General features: G+C 44.6%; 1 protein-coding gene across 11 annotated transcripts in view; it reads right to left on the bottom strand.

The window, feature by feature from the left end:
• The window catches only part of AMBRA1 (autophagy and beclin 1 regulator 1), a 187,329-nt gene extending 163,975 nt beyond the window's left edge, over window positions 1-23,354 (bottom strand). For 2 of the 11 annotated variants that reach the window (XM_043969727.1, XM_043969728.1), the window contains exon 1: window positions 23,222-23,354. The gene's annotated coding sequence lies outside the window, so the exon portion shown is untranslated. Of the gene's footprint in view, window positions 1-6,816; window positions 9,521-23,221 lie in introns of those variants that run through there. The other 9 variants (XM_043969730.1, XM_043969729.1, XM_043969726.1 and 6 more) reach the window with 6 other exon arrangements.
• Between the last annotated feature and the right edge of the window lie 1,784 nt (window positions 23,355-25,138).

Genomic DNA, 25,138 nt, shown 5'->3' with positions numbered 1-25,138 from the left:
CCCAGATCCTCTAAGATAAAGTGACTCTCCTTAAGATGACGACTTCTTCAAGGCATCTCAAAGAGATTGTTTCCAAAAGAATGGGAAAAACTCTCCGGTTGTGTTATTACCCCAAAAGGTAATCAAGAAGACATCAGGAAATACTGCTCTATGTGTCTACTTTCTCATCTGAAACAGCCTGGTTGAAAAGGAGCAGGGAATTAGAAAGTATGTTTATAAGTCATTGTCTTTTTTCTTCTTCTAAAACTTGACTGATATCTTTTCACATCACCTTCATTTTTTTTTCGTTTTTCATAGTATTGTATTTTATTTTCCCCAATTACATGTAAAGCTAGTTTTCAACATTCATTTTTGTAAGACTTTGAGTTCCAGATTTTTCTCCCTCGCTCCCTTCCCTCTCCCATCCTGAAGCTAGCAAGCCATGTGATAGAAGCTAAACATTACTATCGTGTTAAACATATTTCCATACATAAGTGTTTTTCAACAGCAGATCACATTTTCACCATCACACAACTGACCAAAAAGTAAAAAGTATACAAGGTCCCACTGTTTGTTCATTACATGCACACACACAAATAAGTACAGAAAATGCAGCCTTAAAGACTCCTCCCACAAGGTGTTAAGGCAGCTGAATATGGGACTCCCTGAAAAATGAAACCATAGAAATAATTTTGTTCAACTCTCCTCTGAGAAGGGAAGATGGACTTGACTCTACTGTAGCCTTCAATAAGAAAACAGCAAAATCTTGTCTAGAAATAGCTTCTATTCACTGCTAAAAATAAAAGTAGATTCTCTTCTGAAAGTCAACTACTACACTTTGTAGGATCACCCCATAAATCCATCAGCAGGTGACAAAGACCAATCACTGGAGGAGACTTTATGGATTCCGTGCAGGACTCAGTTCTGTTTGCCAGCTGGGCCAGAACTAAAACTTCAAAGTAGAACTGGTATAGAAATGGATCTTAATTATATCTGAAATGCTCTGTCAACTATGAAATGTTGCAAACACACCACAAACACATACCCAAGACAAGTGTGGCCTCACCCCAACACTTTTCTCACCTCCCTCCCCACTACACACCCCACTGACCTACCAATCTCTGTCAGCAGAAGCCCATACTTAATGAATAAAGAATTCAGCTTCCTGTTTCATTAGAATAACACATAATTCCTCAGAGCAGATAAGCCAGAGGGAGCCCTTCTGCCAGGTAGGTAACAACAGGAAACCCCAAAAAGGCCAAATCTACCACACATTTGATGGCCACCTACTCCTTGTGCAAAACAGTGTTGACGTTTTCTTTTTTTCAGGTAACAGAAACAACTTCAAAATCAGTTTTCTTAGAATAGGATCCTCTCTGAATATGTCCTGTCCAACACTCAATGAGGTCATTACTGGGGAATTCCAAACCAGTTCCTCAAACACCTCCAAATAACAAAGATGAGTCGCTGTCCAGTGTTTAGCTAAAGACTGAAGCCAGATAGTAATTCAACCCAATAAACACTAAGTAAGTGGCTACTAGATGCACAGCATGTGGATGCTTCATGTGCCTGAAGTCACAAGTTGGATTCTTACATGGACCAGTGAGTTTGATAGAGAACATTTTGTTTTGCACTGAAATGCAGTCCTAAAATCAGCTTTCAATCACACAGGCATGCCACTGAGCCTGGAGTCAGAAAGACCCAGATTCAAATGTGGCTTCAGACCTGGCCGAATTATTTAACTTTTGTCTGCCTCAGTTCCTTCATCTGTAAAATGGGGACAATGGCGGCACCTACCTCTCAGGAATGGTGTGAGGATCATATGAGCTAATAATTGCAAAGCACTTAGCACAGTGATTGGTACATACTAAGTGCCATATAAAACCATCATCATCATCGTTAAAAGCATGCCGCCCTTAATCAGAGGAGGGCCTGGGTAAAAGAATGTGGCTGGATCCCATGACACCGACACTCCTAGGAAAACTCACAACCAGATTTGATTTAAGAAGCAATGGGCAGTCACCAGAGAAACGAGAACATGAGATAAAAGATTTCCCAGTTGGAAGGTAGTTGAGGCCATCTTGGTAACTCTTTAAGATTGCTGAAAAGACTTCCATGAACTGATGCTGAGCAAAACGAGCAGAACCAGGAGAACACTGTACACAGTAACAACAACACCGGGTGATGGACTTGGTTCCCAGCAATGCAATGATCCAACACAATTTCAAAGGACTTATGATGGGAAATGCTCTCCACATACAGAGAGAGAACTATGGAGTCTGAATGCAGATCGAAGCAAACTATTTTCACTTTCTTTGTTTTATTTTCCTGGGGTTTTTTCCCCTTTGGTTCTGTTTCTTCTTTCACAGCATGACTAATGAGGAAATACGTCTTACATGATTGCACATGTATAACCTATATCAGATTGCTTTCTGTCTTGGGGAGGAAGGAGTGGAAAGAGGGTGGGAGAAAAATTTGGAACTCAAAAATTTATTAAAAAATAAAACTGTCCTCACATATAATTAGAAAAAAACAAAATGCTATTTACAGAAAAACTCTAAAGTTTGGGAGCTTTTGAACTTTATAATTCTCACCCTAATTCTATGATAAACAAGTACTGTGTACCTGAAATTGCTTTAACATTCTATCAAACCCATGGCTGAGTGTCATTCAATAAGCTTCATAGGCCTGATTAAAGTCTAAACGTTCCTGACTTTTCAACCAAATTGTCACATAATCTTAGAGAAGTGATATTCTCTTCAAATTTCGAGTTTTCTTCCACATATAAACTGAAAGGAATAATAATCCTTCTCTTCTTCCATCACGATGAATGTCAAATTCTTAGAAGAACAAGGTGATAGAAACTCAAGGCATGATGACTACTCTTCTGCACAGAAGTCAAGACAAGGTCCAACACTAACTCCATAGCAAAATACGGCTCTACCAATGCCCAGGAGTGCTGATTGACATGGTTTCCCAGCACAACTAGAGGCTGACACACAGCAGGGAGAAAGCAATGGAGCAATGGAAGGCAGTCTGAGCTCCACTCTATTTCTGCCACCAGGTATGGCCTGGGGCAACTTCCTGCAAGGCTTTCATTTTCCTCATTTGTCACATAAGGCAGTTGGTCTAAGTAACCTGTAGGATCCCTTTCAGATCCTGTTACAGAGCACAAAAAGCCTAGCCAAAATTATAACAGAAATCTGCACCATCATTTTCAGATCTCAAAAATATTAATGCTCAGAAAAATAAACACCTCAAGACAAGATCAGGCTACACTAAGACCCCAGAGACAACCAAGTGACAAGACACCCTCCACCCCAACACCACCCCTGGAAACAGGTTCTGAACCAAGTCATCACCCTAACCTCTCTCTTTATCTCACAATCCTCAGCTACAGAAAGGGGGGCAGGCAGTCCTCCGTACAGGATGGTGTATGGGCTGACTAGTGACCAAAAAAAATGCTTTGCAGATAGAAAGCTGCATAAATGTTAATTATGGTTATTACAGAAAAGAACAAACCGTATCATCTTGTTAGCTGCAAATGTGACTTTACTAGGTCTTTTTAAAGAAAGTTACACTAATGCAGTCAAATGTCCCAGACATACTTTTTTTAACCCAACACAAAAGTATGAGCAAAACTGGAAGCAGAAGGCAGAGAACATAAAGTTAGGATAACAATCATTTGTAATGACAGGAAAATGAATGAGGGCCTGTCTCAGGAATGTCCTATGGAGAAGGGTGTTCTAAGGAACACAAGAGAAGAGCGACCTTGTGGACAAAGGCCAGAGCCCCCAATTCACTGGGTAGCGCAGATATGGCCCCCAAAAGTTCTGCTACTGGGAAAAGGAGAATTTTTGACGAAACACAATTTTGGATGACAATCTCAATGGAGGGAAGCAACGGCTTCACCCTAGAAATGGGAACTGAAACCACTGCCTGAGATGCAGAAGACCAGAGGCTTTGTCCACAACATGGGTCTCAGCAAGCAACAATCTAGCTCAGCCTAGGAAGCACCCATCTCTTTCGGCTTTAATGGAATTTACCTCTTCTCCCCAAGGCATTCCTGAAACCTGCCCCAGACAACTCCTGGAAAAGCCCCTGGTGCCAGGAAATGGTTTAACCAGCTTTGTGAACATTCACCCAGAAATCCTCACAACCCCAGGACCGATGGGATCAGTCACTCAGCTGACGAATAAGGAAAGCAAAGCCCAAAAGGGCTTTCAAAGGAGCACCCAAGAGGAGTCCTTGGTCACCTTCAGATGGGATCAGTGCATCTGACTCACCAGCCTAGGATCTGACAACTTTCTCCAAATACTTATATGCACGGTCCACTGAGTCTCAGTGTCAGCCCAGGTCAGACTCCTCTTGGCTAAGCAGAATGAGGAAGAGAAAATTAACTCAAGACTTCAGTAAAGGGAGAAGTCAATTATTTTTTAATGGAGAACTCTCAGAAAAAAGAGCCAGCTATCCCTCATCACCCTGCCAGCTGCATATACCCCAGCCCATCAAAATAAGGAATCAGATCTAAAAGCATAGACATTTGAAGTCAAATTCAATTATCTTTCTTTAAGATTTAGGTGAGTAGGAGGAAGGAGGCAGTAACAATGTGAACGTATTAAAAGCAAGACTACCATTCTATAATTATGAACACTATATATGGAAAATATGCATACTTGTCTTTTTGTTGGTACAGTCGTGTCGAATTATCCATGACTCTTGGCAAAGATACTGAGCGCTTTGCCATTTCCTTCTCCAGTGGATTAAGGCAGACAGAGGTTAAATGATTTGCCCAGGGCCACACAGCTAGAGTCTGAAGCCATATTTTAACTCAGGTCTTCCTGATTCCAGGCCCAACACTCTACCCCCTGAGCCACCAAGCTGCTACCTATACTTGTCTTTATGTCATAATGATAACTTGGTAAATTTTATTTGTTACTTTTAAATAATTATATAATAGCCAAAACTTGGGAAAGAATTCAAATGCATCACCGCTTGAGTCAGTCAACACACACATTATTAGTAGGTTGCTCTATTAGCTATGTTAGTGAAGAGAAAGGGACGAATAGGAGAACTGTTGTAAAGGTATAAAAGCAAGATCTGAAAACAGATTGGGTGGGTAGGTTGAGTGAGAAGTCAAAGATGACATGTATGTTGTGATCCTGGGTGACTATGAGGATAATAATGTTCTCAACAGTAACTGGAAAGTTGGGAAAAGGAGAGAATTTGGGAGCAAAGATGTTCTGGGCACGCTCAGCTTACAGTGCCTATGGGACAGTCCAAAAGGCAGTTGATGATGCAGGAGTGGCACTCAGGAGAGAGATCAGTTCTGTAGATATACATTGAGGAATTATATAAATAGAGATGACAACTGACCCCTCAAGAGATAATGAGATCACCAAGCAAGGTCATACAATGGAAGATAGGCAAGTCCCAGGATACCTGTGCTTCGATCTACCCATCTATAAAATTATCCATGTGTTATGGCATTTAATTATTATGTGTGAAATCCAAACAAGATTATCAGATGAAAGGAATTAGAGGAAGTGCAATGTTATTGTCATTTGGATGCCAACACAGGAAATCAAGGTGACTGAGGTGACTATAAACTGTTGAAGTCAGGACTGGCAGGGTCTGAACTTCATAAAGGGAAAACAAAATGGGAGGAATCCGCGCCCCCCCCCAACAGAGCAGAAGCAAGGTTGTATTTGGGGTGGGGTATAGTGTGCACGTGCGCAGTTTTCCCTGTCAGACCTAGCTGCTGTTTGCCTATTCTGATCTGGAATAGCTAAGTCGGACATATTTAAGGAGAGTTAAAGGGAGAGGAGAGGGAAACTTTCCAAAAATCATTCCCCAAAATTCTGGGGAGTTGAGAGAAAAGCACTGGTTACTACCTAACTCTCTGCCACAAGATGCTTCTTAGTGCTACCTTAAAAATACAGGCGGGGCAGCTAGATGGCGCAGTGGATAGAGCACCGGCCCTGGAGTCAGGAGTACCTGAGTTCAAATCCGGCCTCAGACACTTAACACTTACTAGCTGTGTGACCCTGGGCAAGTCACTTAACCTCCATTGCCTCACTAAAAAAAAAAAAAATACATGCAATGCTGCAGTCTCCATACATGCAACCATAAGCTGTCCCAAAGGCTTGCAAATAAGCAAGTATTAAATATTTCTTTTCAGAAGGAAAATACAGGAAAGACAATTTCTGTCTACAATGAACTCATACCACACAGTAACCAGGAAATAGATGCCTCTAAAAATACTTAAGAACAAAATGAATACATCTCTTCCTTATATAAGGCAGCAAAATTATTATTATTAATAATGATGATGATTCACGAATGCAAAACACAGAACTTTACTGCTGAAAGCAATTTCATTCAAAAAAATTCATGTCCACAGTAGGGTGATAGTGAGAGGCTAATGATAAAAACAAGAGCTGTCAATAAAAATTCATTTTTTACAAAAGAAAGAAAAGCTACTAGGGGAATTTGGGAAAGAGTATGGGCAAGTAGGTGGCACAGTGGATAGAGCACGGGGCTTGAAATCAGGAAGACTCACCTCCATGAGTTCAAATGTAGCCTCAGACCCTTCCTAGCTGTGTGACCCTGGGCAAATCCTTTAACCCTGTTTGCCTCAGTTCCTCATCTGTGAAATGAGCCAGAGAAGGAAATGACAAACCACTCCAGGATCTTTGCCAAGAAAACCCCAAATCAGGGTCACGAAGAGTTGGACACAACTAAAAACTGACTGAACAACAACAAAAGGGAACTAGTTGAAATACTGGATAAAGCTGCCTTTGGAAGAGTCAAAAAGATGTGGGTTCCAACACTTACCATGTGTGACTCCTTCACTTTCTGTGTACCACAGGCATGGCACTTCACTCTTCTCAATCTTGGTTTCTTTATCTGTGAAGTAGTGATATGTGTACTCCACTTGACCCTGTCTGCCTCAGTTTTCTCACATGTGAAATGGGGGTGGTAATAGCACCTACGTCACGAGGTTGTTTGGGAGGATAAAACAAGATCATGGATGCAAAGCTCACTGCAGCCTACAAAGTACTACAGAAATGCCAGTTATTTATTATTAGCTTCGAAGTAGAGCTGCTGACTTTGGCCTCCGAATATCCCAGGTTATTTCTCCTCCTTTTCCATGGACTCAGGGCGTGACTCACAACCTCCCTCTCCACCCCAGTTCCAGCCCTTTTGGTAGGGGACTTCAGCTCCTCCTCTCCACCTTCACTCCTGAGGAGGACCATCCCCTTGATCTTACCATCCACCACCATGGTTCCACTTGTATGGGCCAGTCACTGGGCTAAGCTCTGGGGATACAAAGAAATGCAAAAGACAGTCCCCGATCTTGAGAAGCTCACGATCTAATGAGGACAGTCCTCTCCAAACAAGCCTCAGAGAGGATAAATTGGAAATGATCAGTAGGGAAGGTACTAGAATTAAAGGACATCAGAGAAAAGATCAAGAGCTACAGAACTCCTAAGCCTGATCACTCCATCTCTCCCTGTACCTTCCTCCTCCCTAGCTCCAGTGTTTGTTCTCCCCATCTCTCCAACGCCTCCAGCCCACCTCTGCTCAGGCTACACTCTCTTCCCTTCCTGATCTTCATCTCTCGGTGAACAAGGTCAACACTGAACTATCCTCTTCCCTTGGCTCCCTCACTCCTTTGTCCTATCAACCATCTCACCTTGCTAAACCCCAACTCTAGCCTAGTCTCACCAACCATTTCCTCCACTTCTCTGCCTCCTGCTCACAAGCTTCCAGACCTGGGCTGGAGGAAGTCGTGCAACTGTGCTGACAGAATCCACTAAAAATTGATGGCATCTCATCTCCACCCAAACTGCAACAAGACCATCCTTTTACTTCTTCATTTATCCACTCTCCCACTCATGACAACTGTTTAAAACCTGCTTATCTCCCCTTAAGCCTCCTATGGGCACCCCTCAGCCAAGGACCTCGCCTCCTGCTTTACCAAGAAAACTGAGGTCATTTACCATGAGTTCCCTCTTCCCTCCTCATCTCACAATCCCCTGACATCATTCACCACTATGTCTCTGATGAAGAGATGGCCTTTGTCATTGCCGAGCCCACCACCCTCTAGGTACACTGATCCCCTATCCCATCCTGTCTTTTCCTGCATAGTGGCCCCTTCAAGAATCAGCTCTCTCTTATCTTCCATCTTTTACTGGTTCTTTCACTGCTGACCACAAACAAGTCCATGTCTCCCCATCCTTTAAAACACACACACACGCACACACACACACACACAACATATCACTCATTTTCTACTATCCCTTATAACTGCCATCTTATATCTTTTCTCATCTAAACTCCTTGAAGAACATTCAGTTCTTCCACTTCCTCTCTCCAGACTCATTTCTAAACCTTCTGCAATCTGGCTTCTTAACTTCATCACTCAACTGAAACTGCCCAATGACCTCAACTGCCCCCATCTAATATAGGTTCTTATCTATCTTCACCCTTCTTTACTTCTCTGATTGCCCTCTCCTACTGGCTACTCCCTCCGCATTTGAGTTTTGTGACACATTCTGCCCTGATTCTCCTGTTATTTTTCTGGCCGCTCCTCAGTCTTCTTATCTGTATCTTCATCCGTGTTGCACCCCCTAGCTGTGGGTACTGCCAAAGGCTGCCCTCAGCCCTCTTCTCTGTCCACACTCTCTCATTTGGTGACCTCATTAGCCCCCATGGTCAAAAGCATTATTTCTAGAAAGATGATTCCCAGATCTAGTCTCTCTCTACACCTCCAGTACCACACAACAACTGCCCATTAGATATTTCAAATCGGATACTCCCAAGGCATCTAGAACTTAACAAGTCCAAAACTGAACTCATTCTCTTTTTCCCCAAATCTACCCCCCTCTTCTCAACTTCCCTTTTATTGTCAAAGGCACTATCATCCTTCCTGTTGCTCAGGCTTGAAACCTCAGTGTCGTCTTCAACTGATCCCTTGAACTCACCCCACATATGCAATCAGTTGTCAATTCTGGTTTCTGCCTCCACAACATCTTTCAGATTTGTCCCTTTCTTCCCATGCACAGTCACAACCCTGGTATGGGCCGCTCAGCATCTTCAGCCTCAAATGTCAATAGACTTCTAGTTATTCACTCTGCCTCAAGCCTCTCCCCACTCCAATCCATCCTTCTCCACTCAAGGCTGCCAAACTGATTTTCCTAAAGCACCAAATACATGCCTGATTCTGTCTGTCACCTCCCTGCTGGATAAGCTCTGGCTCCCTCTACCTCTAGTGTCAGATACAAATTTCTTTGCCATTTAAAGCTTTTTACACCTTAGTCCCTTCTCCTTGCATTCTTCTATATCCTGCCCCCTCCCCCTTATTCCACAGTCCCTTTACACAAAGGTACAGAAATGATCTTTTATCTGTACCTCTGCACTGGCTTTCCCCCATACCTAGAGATGCTCTTCCTTCTCATCTTTGCCTCTCAGAAGCCCTGCTCACCTTCAAGATTCAATTGCACCAATAATAATAATAATAATAAATAAAAAAAATAATTTTTAAAAAAGATTCAATTGCACCATTTGGAATTATGCCCAAAGGGCTATAAAGTTGTGCATGCCCTTTGACCTAGCAATGCCACTATTGGGTCTTTTTTTTTTTTTTTGCAGGGCAATGAGGGTTAAGTGACTTGCCCAGGATCACACAGCTAGTAAGTGTCAAGTGTCTGAGTTTGGATTTGAACTCAGGTTCTCCTGAATCCAGGGCCGGTGCTCTATCCACTGTGCCACCTAGCTGCCATTATTGAGTCTTTTTCCCAAAGAGATCATAAAAAAGGGGAAAGGACCCACATGTACAAAAATATTTATAGCTCCTCTTTTTGTGGTGGCAAGGGATTGGAAATTGAGGAGCTGCCCATCAATTGGGGAATGGCTAAACAAGTTGTGGTATATGAATGTAATGGAATTCTATTGTGCTGTAAGATATGATGAGCAAGAGGAGTTCAGAGAAACCTGGAAGGACTTGCATGAACTAATGCTGAGTGGGATGAGCAGAACCAGGAGAACACTGTACACAGTATCAACAACATTATGTGTTGATCAACTGTGATAGACTTGATTTTTCTTAGCAATACAATGGTTCAAGATAGTTCCAAAGGACTCATGATGGAAAAGGCTCTCCAAATCCAGGGGGGGGGGGAAAGAATTGTGGAATATGGATGCAGATTGAACTATACTATTTCTTTTGTTTTTGGTGTTGTTTTTCTTTTTTTGAGGTTTTTCCTTTTTTGCTCTGATTCTTCTCTTATAACATGACTAATGCAGAAATATGTTTAATGTGATTGTACATAGAGAACCTATATTAGATTACTTGCTGTCTTGGGGAGGGGAGAGGGAGGGAGAAAAATTTGAAACTAGAAATCTTATAAAAAACAAATGTTGAAAACTATCTCTACATGTAACTGGAAAATAATAAAATACTTTTATAATTAAAAAAAAAAGATTCAATAGCACCTTTTACATCAAGCCTTTCCTGTGCTCCTGGACATGCTGTTATGTGGTACTCACTTTGCATGATCTTATATACACTTAGACACATACACATTGTCTCCTCTATCCGAATGAGAGCTTCTCAGGGGCAGGGACTGTTTCACTTCTGTGTCGGCTTGCCCAATGCCTAGCACATTACCTGATACAAGACAGTGCTTCATAAATGCTTCTCGACTGTACTTCAAACATTCTCTAAGACGATGGTGTCACTAATCCACACGTCAGGATCCCTGTCATTCACTTGGTTTGAAAATGGAACCTCATGGGGCAGCTAGGTAGCGCAATGGATAAAGCACCAGCCCTGGATTCAGGAGGACCTGAGTTCAAATCCACCCTCAGACATGGGACACTTACTAGCTGTGTGACCCTGGGCAAGTCACTTAACCCCCACTGCCCCACCCAAAAAAAAAAAAAGGCTCATGTTTTACTGTATTTTTAGTTTGTTAAATAATATCTCCATTACATTTAACCTGGTTTGGGCTATAATATGAAGTGCCTTATGCCTATGCTCTAAGTTGCCACAGTCCCTTCGCGGTCTTAGTTCAAAAGGCACACAGCCACTTTATTCAGGTGTACAATAGGTGCTCAGTGATTCTTTGTGAGACATCCATTTAAATCTATTTAGATCCCAACCTAGTCTGGAATAGGAATATTAACTATGTGATCTTAGGAGGCCTTTGTAACAATGTGATTGCTGCTTAGTTCACATGGGGCCTGAAGACAGGAAGAGCAGAATTCAAATGCCAATTCAGACACTTGCTAGCCCCGTGACCCTTAACTTCTATTTCAGTCTCCTCAGCGGTAAAACAGCAATAATAATAGCACCTAGCTCCCACCCCGGGAGGATCCAAGGAAACAATACTGGGAAGTGCTCAGCACAATGCCTGGCACTTAGTAGGTGCTTAATAAACGATTATCTCCTTTCCTCTCTGCATAGAATCAAAGAATTACAGACCTGAAAGGGATGCTATGCATCATTTAAATTTAGTTCTCTTATTCTCTAAGAGAAAGGGAGTATAACCTGCCTGAGGGCATGCAGCTAAGGAACAGCAAAGCCAGGAGCAGAAGCCACACCTGGCTCATCTTAAACAGGCTCCAAATGGCAGAACTACCTGGGAACCCCTACGGAATTTGGGGGGTAGGGAGGCTATGGGGAAAATCACCATAAACTAAGCGACAACGACAATAACCAGGGTACCGAGTGCTACGCATGCAGAAATGTTTCCACGTCACTTAGAGCTCTGCCAGTTTTCTAGCTGACGTTTCTAGAAACCAGTCTCCCCATCCTGCAGCTAAAAACAAGGGCTAAAACAAAAAAAACAAGGGCTATTTTTCTCCACAGTTCCTTACCAGGGTAGAAAAGACCTACCTACTTCAAGATCATTCCCTTGTATCCCCAGGGTGTAGCACAATGCCTTATATACAACAGGCCAGCAATAAATATTAGTTCATTGAATAGTAGGCCAGAGATTTGACCTCTTCATCCTCTGCAAGCCCATGCAGCATCTTTCCTGTTAAAGGAAACTAAAGTATCTGTTGAGATGATGATATGCCTACTTCCAGATGAGCCAAAGAAATATTCTCACATCTCCTACCACTAATGTAAGTTAAACCCACAAGACATTTGTTAAAATTACCAACAAATCCCCCCTGCCTCCGTTTCTCAATGGCCCAGCCTGCACCAAAACCATTTGCCAATACTGACAAATTTTTTTCTACAATATCTTAAGATAAACACTAAGAATGAGATCCCACCACAGAAGGCTAACTACCAGATAATTAATTTCTTAGCCACAGCAAATCATGAAGCCCATCCGCTAAGATACTATAGGACTGGGGCAGCTAGGTGGCACAGTGGATAGAGCACTGGCCCTGGAGTCAGGAGTACCTGAGTTCAAATCCCGCCTCAGACACTTGACACTTACTAGCTGTGTGACCCTGGGCAAGTCACAACTCCAATTGCCTCACTAAAAAAAAATAAAAAAATAAAAAGATAATATAGGACTACAGCCTGCCTTTGTGATGGGTCTATTCACACCAATGAATTCATGATCTTTACAAGAAATGAAGAAACATGAGGCAGATGAGTTCATGTTGTTTTAGGAATGTTAACTTTGGCATTTCCTGAACTGAGAATTTGAGCTGGCGCCCATTCATGAGTGTGATTTCCATGGTTGGTGTTCAGCCGTGCTTTATTACCCCATCTTTTAACCTGCAGTTTCTCTAGGCTCCAAAACCCCCAAATGAAGCATCTCTTCCCCCAAGCAGTCTCAGACTTAGTCTCAGACTAAGCATGGTCATTAAGAATCCATTACCTTAATCTGTTATTGACAATTTGTTCCCATTTATATACACGCAACTGAAGCCCCAAACACTTGGACTCATTTTTATAAACTCCAAGATACTCCGTTCCAAAATAAACCCAGCTAATGGCTTTCAACTCATACAATCTATGGCAGCACGCACGGCAGGAAACAGTTTTAGTCCCCATGGTTTAGGAAGGCTCACAACAGTGCTATATTTAGAACCAAGAAAATACTCACCCAACTCTGGGAGTATTTCCCTATGCTTTCAACAGGAGTCGCAAGGCCTTGTGGGTTTTTTTTGTTGTTGTTTTTTTATTTTAGTGAGGCAATTGAGGTTAAGTGACTTGCCCAGGGTCACACAGCTAGTAAGTGTTAAGTGTCTGAGGCCGGATTTGAACTCAGGTACTCCCGACTCCAGGGCCAGTGCTCCATCCACTGCGCCACCTAGCTGCCCCCAAGGCCTCGGGTTTTAATGGATAGCTTTGGCCGACTCACCTATACTCTCCGATTCAGTTTCATCACTTGAAAAAGTGGAAGTATATTCACTAACACACACACCCTGGTAAATTAAGGAAGCAGAGAAATCATAGTGTGGGAAGGAACTTCAGGAGATGGCCTAGCCCTTTCATATGAGACATTTAGCTAGCCACATTTCTGTGCAAGCCCACACCTGAATAACCCCAGCAGGCAACCCTTCTCCTAAAGCTCTGAAGAAAGCATTTCAAAAGCTCCAGCCATCCCAGTATCTCACAACCTCTGTACATAGGAAGTAATCTACATAACTTCTGTTGCCATTAAAGACATTCCCTCTTGTCTTCTCCTCAGTGGAAAGAAAACATCTGCTCCCCACCACCTGTGTAATCTCCCTTCCCAGTGATTAAAGTGTTTAGAAAATAGAGGAAGGCCCATTTCCACTTAATGCAGCATCACTCTAAATGAGTTACCCTAAACAGAGAACACAATTAGGAGCCCTATATTCCCAGTTCCATCACTGGCTTGCCGTGAACTCAGTTGGAAGTCAAAACCATTCAGCTTCCCCATCAGTAAGATACAAATAATAAAGCAGGGATATTTGAAGATGTAATAGAGATAATGCCCATAAAGTGATTACAGCTTCTCAGCCAAGTCATCGTGCCAAATCCAAAGTGGGATTATATGCATACTAGTCTACATTTTCGCTCTCAATTTTTATCCCAATGCTCTTAATTAGTTCCCACATACCCAAACCAGTGGATAAATGAAAAATAAGTTACAGCAAATAAAAATGCAATAGACATCCAAACTCCTATGCCATATACTGTATTCTATGGAAGGCAAAGCTAGAAAAAGTTAAATAAGCACCTTATCTGAGACTACAGCAAACAATGGGATTATAGAAAGATAATTTAAAAAAAATTAAGATGAGGGGGCAGCTAGGTGGCACAGTGGATAAAGCACTGGATTCAGGAGGACCTGAGTTCAAATCCAGCCTCAGACACTTGACATTTAACTAGCTGTGTGACCCTGGGCAAGTCACTTAACCCTCATTGCCCTGCAAAAACAAAAACAAACAAACAAAATTAAGATGAAAGATGAATACAAACCCCATTAATACAGGATGGCCAAAGGCAAAAGGGTAAAAACAGTACCCAAAATTTGACTTGAGTATCAGATGGCTATCAAGACAAATCTATGAAGATTATTCAAAAGTTAACTAAAATATCTAAAGACCAGACAGAATGGGGAAAAAAAGGCAATAAACAGAAAGTAAAGGAATGAGATATAGATGAACACATCAATTGAGACTAAAGACAATTACTGAGGCAACCCACATGCTATGCCAGATAAAATGCCAACAGCATCCTTGATTTTCTGAGGGGTTTTTTTGTAATTGTTTTTTCTTTTAGACAAACTCGTTCACTCAGTCATATGTTGGCTTTGGTGTTTTGTTTTTTTTCTTGATATTATTTATTTTTTTACATCATCTTAATTTCTGAATCTCTCCTTTCCCTATCCTCTTTACATGAAGACATACCTTACAAGAGTCATGGGTTCATTGGAGGTGATATAGCAACTTTGGCTGCTACACTAATGCCCTGCCTTACCTCCCTCCCATCATTTCTTCAAACTACTGTCACCTCCCTTCTGCTTACAGATCTCATCTGTATCCTGTCTCAACATTCTGCTGAGTGACACCTCCCAGAGCCCAAAAGACAACAGCCTACTTGGCTACCAAATCCCATTACAAATTCCTCTGTAGGGGGCAGCTAGGTGGTGAAGGGGATAAAGCACTGGCCCTGGACTCAGAGGACCCAAGTTCAAATCCAGACTCAGACACTTGACACTTACTAGCTGGTGTGACCCTGGGCAAGTCACTTAAACCTCATTGCCCTGACAAAAAAATGAATGAATGAATTCCTCTGTAATCTGCTATCCATGCTTATCACCTGATCTCTTTCTGATCCTGTAGCTTTCCAAATTTCTTCTGTCCCCTGAAAATCAGCTTATTTTGACCTTAAAGGTAATTAGGGGGGGGCAGCTAGATGGCACAGTGGATAAAGCACCAGCCCTGGATTCAGGAGTACCTGAGTTCAAATCCAGCCTCAGACACTTGACACTTACTAGCTGTGTGACCCTGGGCAAGTCACTTAACCCCCATTGCCCAGCAAAAAAAAAAAAAAAGGTAATTAGGACCCTGGGAAATGGGGGGAGGGAAAGGGAGAGAAGAAGAAAAAGTTTCTTTAAGCACTGTTTTCTAGGCTAAATTTTAACTCCCACTTATATCCCTTTCAATACCATCTCTTTGGAGTTATTCAAGAGAAAATACATAAAGGGGGCTGTTCTCTTCTTTGGAAAAAGATGTTCTGTCAAATGTCTACCTGTGCCAATTAGGAAGAAGCATTTCTATTGAACTCTAGAACTAAAATATACACATTAACCAAGCTGTCTATGAAACTTAAGAGTTAATGGGATTGGGGGAGGCTAGGTGGCGAAGTGGATAAAGCCCCGGCCCTGGATTCAGGAGTACTCGAGTTCAAATCTGGCCTCAGACACTTGACACTTACTAGCTGTGTGACCCTGGGCAAGTCACTTAACTCCCATTGCCCCGAACAACAACAAAAAACGTTAATGGAAGTGCAATGGCCTCATACTATAAATGCCTCGACACAGTGACTTAGGGTAGTGGATAAGTGTGTTCTATCCTAGGAAGTGCACCAGTTCATTTCACAGATGAAGATACAAGACCTAGGAGCATTATAATTATAGAACTTTGAACTTCTTAAGCATAAAACTGCATACAAGATCAAAGTATTATTAGGTATACACTAGGCATCAGAATTACATTCTCTCAGTTTCAACTCACGACCCCCAGTTATATTCTCTTACACATCTTGGCTTACTCTCTGACACAGATCCAGTTCCATTTAACAATCATTTACATACCTGCTCCACACCTGACACTCTGCTGACCCTGGGAGAGAAAACCAAACCCAAACCAAAGCAGTCTGCCCACAAGGAGCTTACACACTACTGGGGAGGTGAGAGGGGAGTGCTGAGGGAAACAGCATGTTCACAAGCGAGTCGTCATCAATACAAAGTATAGCAAAATGATACAAAGTAATTACAGGGTGAGAGCCGTGCTAACAACTGGAGCAGCCTCATGTTTGGGCTGAGCCTCAAAGGGAGAGGGCATTCCTGGCATGACAATCAGCCCAGGAAAAAGACCCAGTGACAGGAGATGAAACTCTGTATAGGCAGAACAGCCAGGAGGCCAGTGTGGCAGAGCAGGGAGTAAAAAATGCATCATCAGCCTAGAAAGACAGGCCAGAGATGGCACGCTATCCTGGAAGCCACAGAAACCCCTGGAAGCTTCTTCAGCAGGCAAGGATCTGCACGTTCCACCTTAGAACAGATGGAAAATAGGTACAGAAAACTTCCAATGGCTGGCACCAGGCAATGGGTTTTATCAAGGTAAACAACACTAAGAATCATCACTGTCTATTTTGCCAATGCTCCCTAAGAACCGCTGGGCCTTTCCATATGACCACAGCTAAAAGCTCCTTCATGTTCTGTCTCCCCTTATAGAAGGTCAGCTCCTGGAAAGCAGAAGCCATCTAGCTCTCCTAGTTTTATCCTCAGGGTTTCCTCTAGTGCCTGCTACACCATTCATTCATTCATTCATTCGTTAGTTCTTTCCTTCATTCCTTCCTTCATTCCATGTCCTAATAAAAACACTGAAAATTCTTGAGTTCCAATTCCCTTAGCTGGCAAAAACTGATGTCAATGCACATGGCAACCAACACAAAAGACACCATCCTGGCATCCATCCGAAAGAAGGCCTGAAGGTGGAATGGCAGCAGCTGACCCCCAACTTCCTGAATCACAGTCAGCTAATGCCCCAACTCCCTGCCACAACAGATGAAAAAGCACCCTGGGGAAACCTGAGGGGCCCAAAGGAATCTGAAAAGGCAAAAGTCGAGCCGTATCAAGAATTAAGGTTGAAACTCCTGGCTCAAAAGTTGACAATTCGAGGCAGCTAGGTGGCGCAGTGGATAAAGCACTGGCCCTGGATTGAGGAGGACCTGAGTTCATATCCAGCCTTAGACACTTGACACTGGTTGTGTGACCCTGGGCAAGTCACTTAACCCTCACTGCTCCACCAAAACAACAAAAAAAAAATCAAAAAAAGTCACCAATGATTTCTTAATTGCTGTATCTGCTGGTCTCTTCTCAGTCTTCATCCCTCTCCACAGCTAACACCATGCTCTCGTCCTCAGTCCTCTCCAACACTTCGGGTTTTTATGACACTGCTCTCTCCTGGCCCCATCCTTGCTTGTCTCTAACTGGTAAGTCTGTCATGTACCCTCTGCTCTTTTCTCCCTACACTCTCTCAGTGACCTCATCGACTCCCACTGGTTTTATGCCTTTTTCTATGCAGATGATTCGCAGACTTCCAGATTCAGCTTTGGTCTCTCTCCTGAGCTCCAGTCCCGAATCACTAATAATGAGCCATTTCAACATGTATGTCCCACCAGCATCTCTAACTCCACGTTATCTTTCCTTCCCTCTTTCTGTCAAATGCACCGTTGTCCTTCCAATCTCCCCAGTTCACAGATTCAGCATTATTCTCCACTTGTTGCTCTCTCAAACCCCTCTATTCAGTTACCAAATCTTACTATTTCTATCTCTCTACAAGATGATTTGCCAATATGCTTTCCTGTCCACTCTAACAGTCCCACCCTAGTTCAGGCACTAATCACTACTTAATAAAAGCCTCTAATTGGATCGTCTTGCCTCAGGTCTTTCCCCATTACAATCTACCACCCTATCTATACAGCAGCCAGTGATTTTCCTAAAGTTCAGGTCTTACCATGTAACTCCCCTACTCAATAAATCCTGTGGCTTTTTATCACTTCTAGGATCAAATATAAGTTCTTTTGGGTATTCAAAGCTCCCTTCCGGTCTTGTTCCCTAGCACTCTTCTTCTCCCTCTCTAGGGTCCAGCCAGATGGGTCCTCTTACTTTTCCTCACATGCCACACTCGGCCTCCCACCTCTCTGACACCCAATAGCTGTCCCCATGCCTGGGAGACACTCCCTTCTGGTCTCTGCCCCTGGGAATCCCTACAGCCTTCAGAACTCAGCTCCAGCTGCATCTTGGGTACAAAGCACTTCCTGACCCCCTGCGCTCCATCTCCATCAAAGCTGCCTGGAATCTCTTTTGTATATGTTTTACATGTACCCACCTAGGTATTTGTTTGTCTCCCCTGGGGAGACGTCAAGTCAACAAACCTTTATGAAGTATCTCCAGTGCCAGGCACTGCTAGGGATACCAAACCATCCTTGTTCTCAAGGGGCTCACAGCCTGCTGGGGGGGAGACGACACACAAACAACCTAGTATGAACAAGATACGTACAAGATACCTGGAGATCAACTCCCAGAGAAGGCACTAAGATTAAGGAGGCCCGGGAAAGATTTCTTGGAGGAGGGATTTTCACTGAAACTTGAAAGAAGTCGAGGAAGCCAGGAGGCAGAGGTGTGGAGAGAGACAACTCCAGGCATGGGATGTGGCCAGTGAAAATGCACAGAGATGACAGTAGCTTGTGAGAGAAATAGCAGAGATCAGTGTCAGTGGATCGCAGAATTGGGGGTGATTAAGATAGAAAAGAGACTGGAGAAGCAGGAAGGAGCCAGGGGAGTGGGGCCCGAAAGGCCAGAGATGTTGTTATCCTCCGTCCTAGAGGCAATAGGGAGCTATTTGAGTTTACTGAATAATGGGCTGTCATGGTCAGAGCTATCCTGTAGGAAGACAGATATGCCAGCTGAGTGGAGGATGGATTGGAGTGAGAAGAGACATGAGGCCAGAGCCAGCCTACTGTAGAGTCTGGGCCCAGGGTGATAAGGCCTGAACCAGAGCAGTGGTCCTATCACCTGAGGCAAGGGGGTGTATACAAAGACAAAGCCCACAGGCGCTTAGGACAGACTGGATGGGGAGGCGAGAGAGAAAGAAGACTTGAGGATACCATGTGGGTCAGGAGCCTGGGTGTTAGGGAGGATGACAGTGCCCATCAGAGTAACAGGGAAGTTCAGAAGAGGGAGGGGACATGTTGAGCTTAAGATGCTCAGTCCAGAAGTCCACTGGGCAGTTGGAGACACAAGACAGGAAGTCAGCAAAGAGGTTAAGGCTGAGAATCATCTACAGAGAAATGATCACTAAATCTAAAGGAGCTAATTAACCGTCACACACATCATCTCATTTGACCTTCACAACAACTGAGAGGTATGTACTATTCTCATTTCCATTTTACAAATAAGGAAACTGAGGTTAAGCAACTTGCCCAAGTCTGAAGGTGCCTAAGGCAGTCCAGACTCACTCCCAGGCCAGCTCTCTATCCACTACACCAGGTGAAAAAGAGTGTCCTGTTAAGAGGGTGAAAAGTTTTGGTCAGAATGTTCAACAACTGAAACAGCAAAGAATTTCCCATCCCTGAAAGTTGGAACAACTGAGAATATCAACATTTTCTCTGACAGAGCAAGTCAGAGAAAATGACTACTCTGCTAAAGCAGGTCAGGTTACAGATCATGTGACTAGGACTAAGTGGAAGAAGGATGACAAATTCCCCTTGGCCCTACCCAATCTGCCTGCACCTCCAAGCAGCCTTTCCTCACCACCTTAGAATGTGCACTTACTTCTTTTGGCCAACTCAAGAGCAGTAAGTGACTTAACCCCGTGGCCTTGCCTAATGCTAATTCAGTTGTCTCTATTGCTCAGGCCTTTGTACCTCAATGTTGTCAGGCCAGTGACAAGCTCTCTGAAAGGGACTGTGGAATCTTCTACACCCAACCCTCCATAACTAATGCTAACTTCATGGTAAACTGGGTAAAAAGATATAAAATGCCAGTAAGAAGTAAATGAAAGTTATCCCTCCAAAATCACAGATGATCATGTTACACTACAGTATAGTACTCAAACAAGAACAAAAAACATAGCAAGAAAGATTCTGAGTTTGGGAGTGAAAATGAGGAGGGGAAAAATTACTAGCAACTGAAGAAACTTTAGAATCTTCATATATTAGTTAACCACCTAGCAAAACCACCTCTCATTCCATAATCATTCTAGCAGTAGTGATCGAACACCTGAGGAAGAGGCCTTCTGAACCGTTTCCTCCAGTTCCTAGGATTGAATAACTGCTATGTTAAGATTCCTAAGGATTTCTCACATCATAATGCCTCTAAGAGGTAGGGCTAAAAGGGTCTCGAGAAATCATCTAATCCAATTCTTTTATTTTGCAGAAGAAACTGAGGCCCAGTAATTTGATTTTTAAGTAATTTGAAAAAAGTCACACAGGTAATATAACTAATAAGCAGAACTGGGATTCAGACCCAGGGATTTCACCTCCAAGATAGGATGCTCCTTCTGTAGCCATGAAATACTAAGGTAGAAGGTACGTCCCCGTCACCATCACTGGAACACCCGGACATGTTCGATGTCTGGTTCCAGGGCTAAGCCTTGGCTCTCTCTTGTTTTACATTTGAGGCACTAGCCTCTGTCCCTGAAGAGCACCTCCCACCTGGAACAATCCCAAAGTCCTTACAAAAGAAGGAAACCCAAAAGGTGGCAAGCTTATTCAGAGAGGTCATCCGAGCCGATGAACTGCTGAAGGTGCAGAAGGAAACAATAGTGTAAAGACCTTCGTTTCAGGGAGAGAAATATAGTATTTCAACTATAGCAAACAAAGAGCAAATTAAAATCTCCCTTTCAATTTCCACATGAAGCAAGAGAGATGATACTTCCAAAAAGATATGTCTTTACAAACCCCTGATTTTCTCCATAGCAAGTATTTTCGGGTCCTCCTTATTTCAATAATATCTCCTTTGGCAAAGATTTCCCCTAGGTATATAATTGGAAGGCCCTAACATTTTCACCGTCCTAGTGACAGTCACAGCATCCCCAATGTTGGCCTCTGTTCCTCTTAACATTAATGAGCCACCAAGGAGATCTAGGTACTTACTTTTTCAATACTCTAGTGAACAATCCAGTACTTCTACTCCTGAACTCTTCCTAAACTTCACTTCAGTCACCTTTGTCTCCCTTTCCAAGAAAATGAAAGTTCTTACCCTGATTTCTTTCTATTCTGGAATCTGGAAACCTGCTGGCTCATTGTCTTTCACCTCTAATATTTGGGCACCAATGTCCTGGCTAGGCATAAATATATGTCCCAGTGCTCTTCATTTCGACCGGGCTGAAGACAATAAAAGCCAGAAAACTCAAATCTTTTACTAAATCACATCATGGAAAACTTTAAGGTCACCTGGTGCCTGGTTGTCCTTTTTGAGCTTCTCTTGACTAAAAGAGAGTCAGTTTTGTCGACACAGGCAATCCTATACACACCAGCATTGTTTTTTTTAAGAAGCACCTACCTTCCTTCTTCCTTAAGACCTCTCTCTTGTTCCTTCTACAAACGTCTACCCACTGAGTTGCCCAAAGAATGCTTTTTCTACAGAGAAATGAAATGAATTAAGAAACACATCACTGATGTCCTTCTGATGGAAAGGAAATAGAGAGTGGCTTTAAAATTGAGTGGCCTATAACCACTTGTCACAATTACTATTAAGATAAAAGTTATACTAAGACTTCTGAGGCCTTCTCAGTCTCTGAGATACTATGATTCTATACTTGAAAAAAGTTAGTAAACTGGAAGTACAAGTAGAAAAAGTCAGTGGATTCCCAGGATGCCGGCTCCTAACTTCAACTCTTTATTGTCCCTGTGTCTTTTTCTGTCCCTAGCATATTGCCACACAGCAGAGCCACTGACATCAAACCAAATGCAGTTACCAAGAAAGCACTTCTATTTTTCTCTGAAGGTTTCTTAGAAAGCACAGCACCAAAGGCCAAACATCTGCCATAAACTCCCAAACAGTCACTGGTCAGTTCCCGGTCACTTTAAAGAATCCCCCATCACCAGAACTAAAAAAAAGGACCCAAGAAATCCGCCAGTTCCAAACCCTCCTTTTATTTAAAAAAAAAAAAAAGGCAGTGAGAGAAATGTCTTTCGTGACAGATGCCACAGTGGAAAACACTGGCGTCTCTAAAAAACAACTTCTTTAGCAGAAGCATCAGTAACAGTAGCTCAGCTTTCCTCACCACCCTTTGGGCTAGGTCAAGGTTCAAAAGGGCTAGCCTGGGACCACGGGGCATCCATGGGGATCGTCTGGTTACTGCTCTTTTATAAATGAAGCAGAGCCTCCCGAAGCTTCACCAGATGGGCTGCCCCGAGGGAAGGGGGGGAGCCCGGGTGTCTCCTTCCTGCCCCCCCCCCCCGCAGAAAGCTGGGTGATCTGGGGGGAAGAGCCTTCTCCGGGGCTGGGGGCGGGTCGGCCCTCGGCCCGTTATGTCACCGGAGCACAAAGGGGCCCGGAGACTCCTCCCCGTCCGGGGTCACGGGAGCCGCGGACCCCAAACTCCCGGAGTGACAACAACAGTTACTCGGGGAGGGAAGCACGAGGTGCCGGGCGGGCGGGCGGCCCGGGCGGGGCGAGCGCGCGGCTGGAGCCCAGGCCGGCCCGGAGCGGGTGGGGGGCGGCCGGGGCGAAATCCAGCGGGCCCCGGGCTGCTCCGGAATGCCCGCCGGGCTCGGGGGCGGCTCGGGCCAGCCCCGCCCTCTCTTCGGACCTCAGTTTCCCCGAGTGTAAAGGGGCGGAGTTGGGGCCGGAGGAGCCTGGGCTGTCGCGGAGCCCCCTCCCCTCCCCTCCCCTCCCCTCCCGCTCCCTCCCCTCCCCTCCATCGACGTTACCAGTAAGGAAACTGAGACCCGGGAGGGGGAGGGCTGGGCAGGACGAGGGGCTGGAGCAGCGCGGCCGGTGTCCCCGCCGTCCGGCCGCCCGGCCCGCCTCGGCTTCCTCGGCCGGGGCCTACCTACCTGCCTCTCTCGGGGCTGGCTGGCGGACGGCGGCGGCGGCGGCGGCGGCGGCGACGGCCGGGCCTGGGCTCGCGCGCCGGCCGGCGGACTGCGGGGGAGGGGAGGGGCGGGCGCGGGGGCGCGCGGGAGGGGGGGCGCGCGGCAGGGGGGAGGGGTCTGAGCGCGGGGACGCGGCCGAGCCTTCAACCCTCGTCCGGCCCCGGCCGCCGCCGCCGCCGCCGCCGTCGCCGCCGCCGCCGCTGCCGCTGCTGCGGAGACATCGAGCGAGCAGGCCGCGCAGCCGAGCGCCGAGCCGGGAGCGCCCGGCGTCCGGCCAGGCAGCGCGCGCCGAGCGCCGAGCGCCGAGCGCGTCCAGGCCCAAGCAGCAGAGCCCAGGCGCCATGGATGGGAGCCCAAAGCCTTCCTCCTTTCTCCGAGTGCTCTGAGACTCACAAGGCGCTCTTCTGAAAATTAAGTTTTTATCGATGTCTTTTGTTCTCCTACGAGCCCTCCCAGCCCTCCCAAAGGACGACTAGTATTTTGTTAAGACAAAAAGGGAGAAAGAAAATAGATCAGTCAGGTAACTGACCAATCAATACGCGGCAAAAATCTGAAAGCGATGTCTGAGAAGTGGAGGAGGTTTGGGCCTGGGGACCCCCGAGCGTCCCCAGCCTTCGCAGAGCCCCCCCCAGGGGCAGGGCCCGGCCCAGAGGCGCTCCCCCCTCTTCACAGCAGCCCCCACCCACCCCCAAGCAGGAGCCGGAGCTGGATCTAGGGAAGGCCAGGCCCACGTGTAATGCACAGAGCACGTGGCCCGGCGGGCAGACCTCGGTGCAGGCAGCCCTCTGGGCCCTTAAAGCAGCTTCGTCTGCGAAATGAGGGGCTGGCACTAGACGGTCCCTCCTAAAGCCGACCCAGCTCCTAAGTCTATGGGCCTGGAGGCGGGCACCTCATCCTCTCTAGAGGTTTGGATGTCAGCCAGGATCAGCACACCAGGAGACAGAATAACAAAAATTAATGTTACAAAAGCCGTTGATGCTTAGGATCAAAGGTATAGTTGGTTAAAAATATTTTATTTTTAGGCAACAGTGGCCTGAGACTTTCACAGACCTCCCCCAGTTGAATTGCTTTTTTTATCTATGTGGTATTGGGTACAACTCCATCCAGTTACAGATTTAGAACACTTACATGTATGTAACAGAGCTATTCACAAACAGTAAGCAGGCATAATCACAAGAACTAGACATGGGAGATATCAGGCCAACAATACAGTAATAGCACCTACCCTCAAAGAGCTTGGATTCCTGAGGAGGGAGGCGGTGGGGGAAGGGAATCTGGCAATAGGAAGTAACTGGCACAGGGCCTTGTGATTACAATAACAATGCAAAAAGTGGCAACAAACCATCTGGACAAGTAATAGGAAAAGAGTCAAGCAAACTATGTTATATTAACATTGTAACTATATGTGGGTGTATACACATACTATAAAAATAACAATGTATCACTAGAGCAGTAAATGGAAAGATATACATGAAATAACATTCAGTGAGGAAAAAAATCAGAATACAAAAGAGTATGTACACCCTGGCCCCAACCAGGTAGCAAAGATTCTACCTTGGAGGGAATGGAAAAGTTCAGAGAAACCTTGAGTAACAGAGTTGCCAGACCCCTCCATTTACTCCAATCCCTGAAAAAAAAATAAAAAAACAATGTTTGTTATGTACTCCCACGTTATCTTTCAGACAGTTTTGAGCTGGGGGTGAGAATAATTATTACCAAGGTTACCCCATGCTTTCTCAACTGAGGGGGGGGGGGGTGGCGGCCCTGGTAATAATATTCTCACACTCCTTTCTAAAGTCAAGCCAGAGTCCTAAAGTTACCTCACAATTCAAGTCATATCAATCAATGGACTTGAATGCTACCAGTCAATTAGCTTGG

The sequence above is a fragment of the Dromiciops gliroides genome, chromosome 6 (genome assembly GCF_019393635.1).
Source record: "Dromiciops gliroides isolate mDroGli1 chromosome 6, mDroGli1.pri, whole genome shotgun sequence".
Taxonomy (NCBI): Eukaryota; Metazoa; Chordata; class Mammalia; order Microbiotheria; family Microbiotheriidae; genus Dromiciops; species Dromiciops gliroides.
This window is presented reverse-complemented; position numbering and strand designations above follow the sequence as displayed.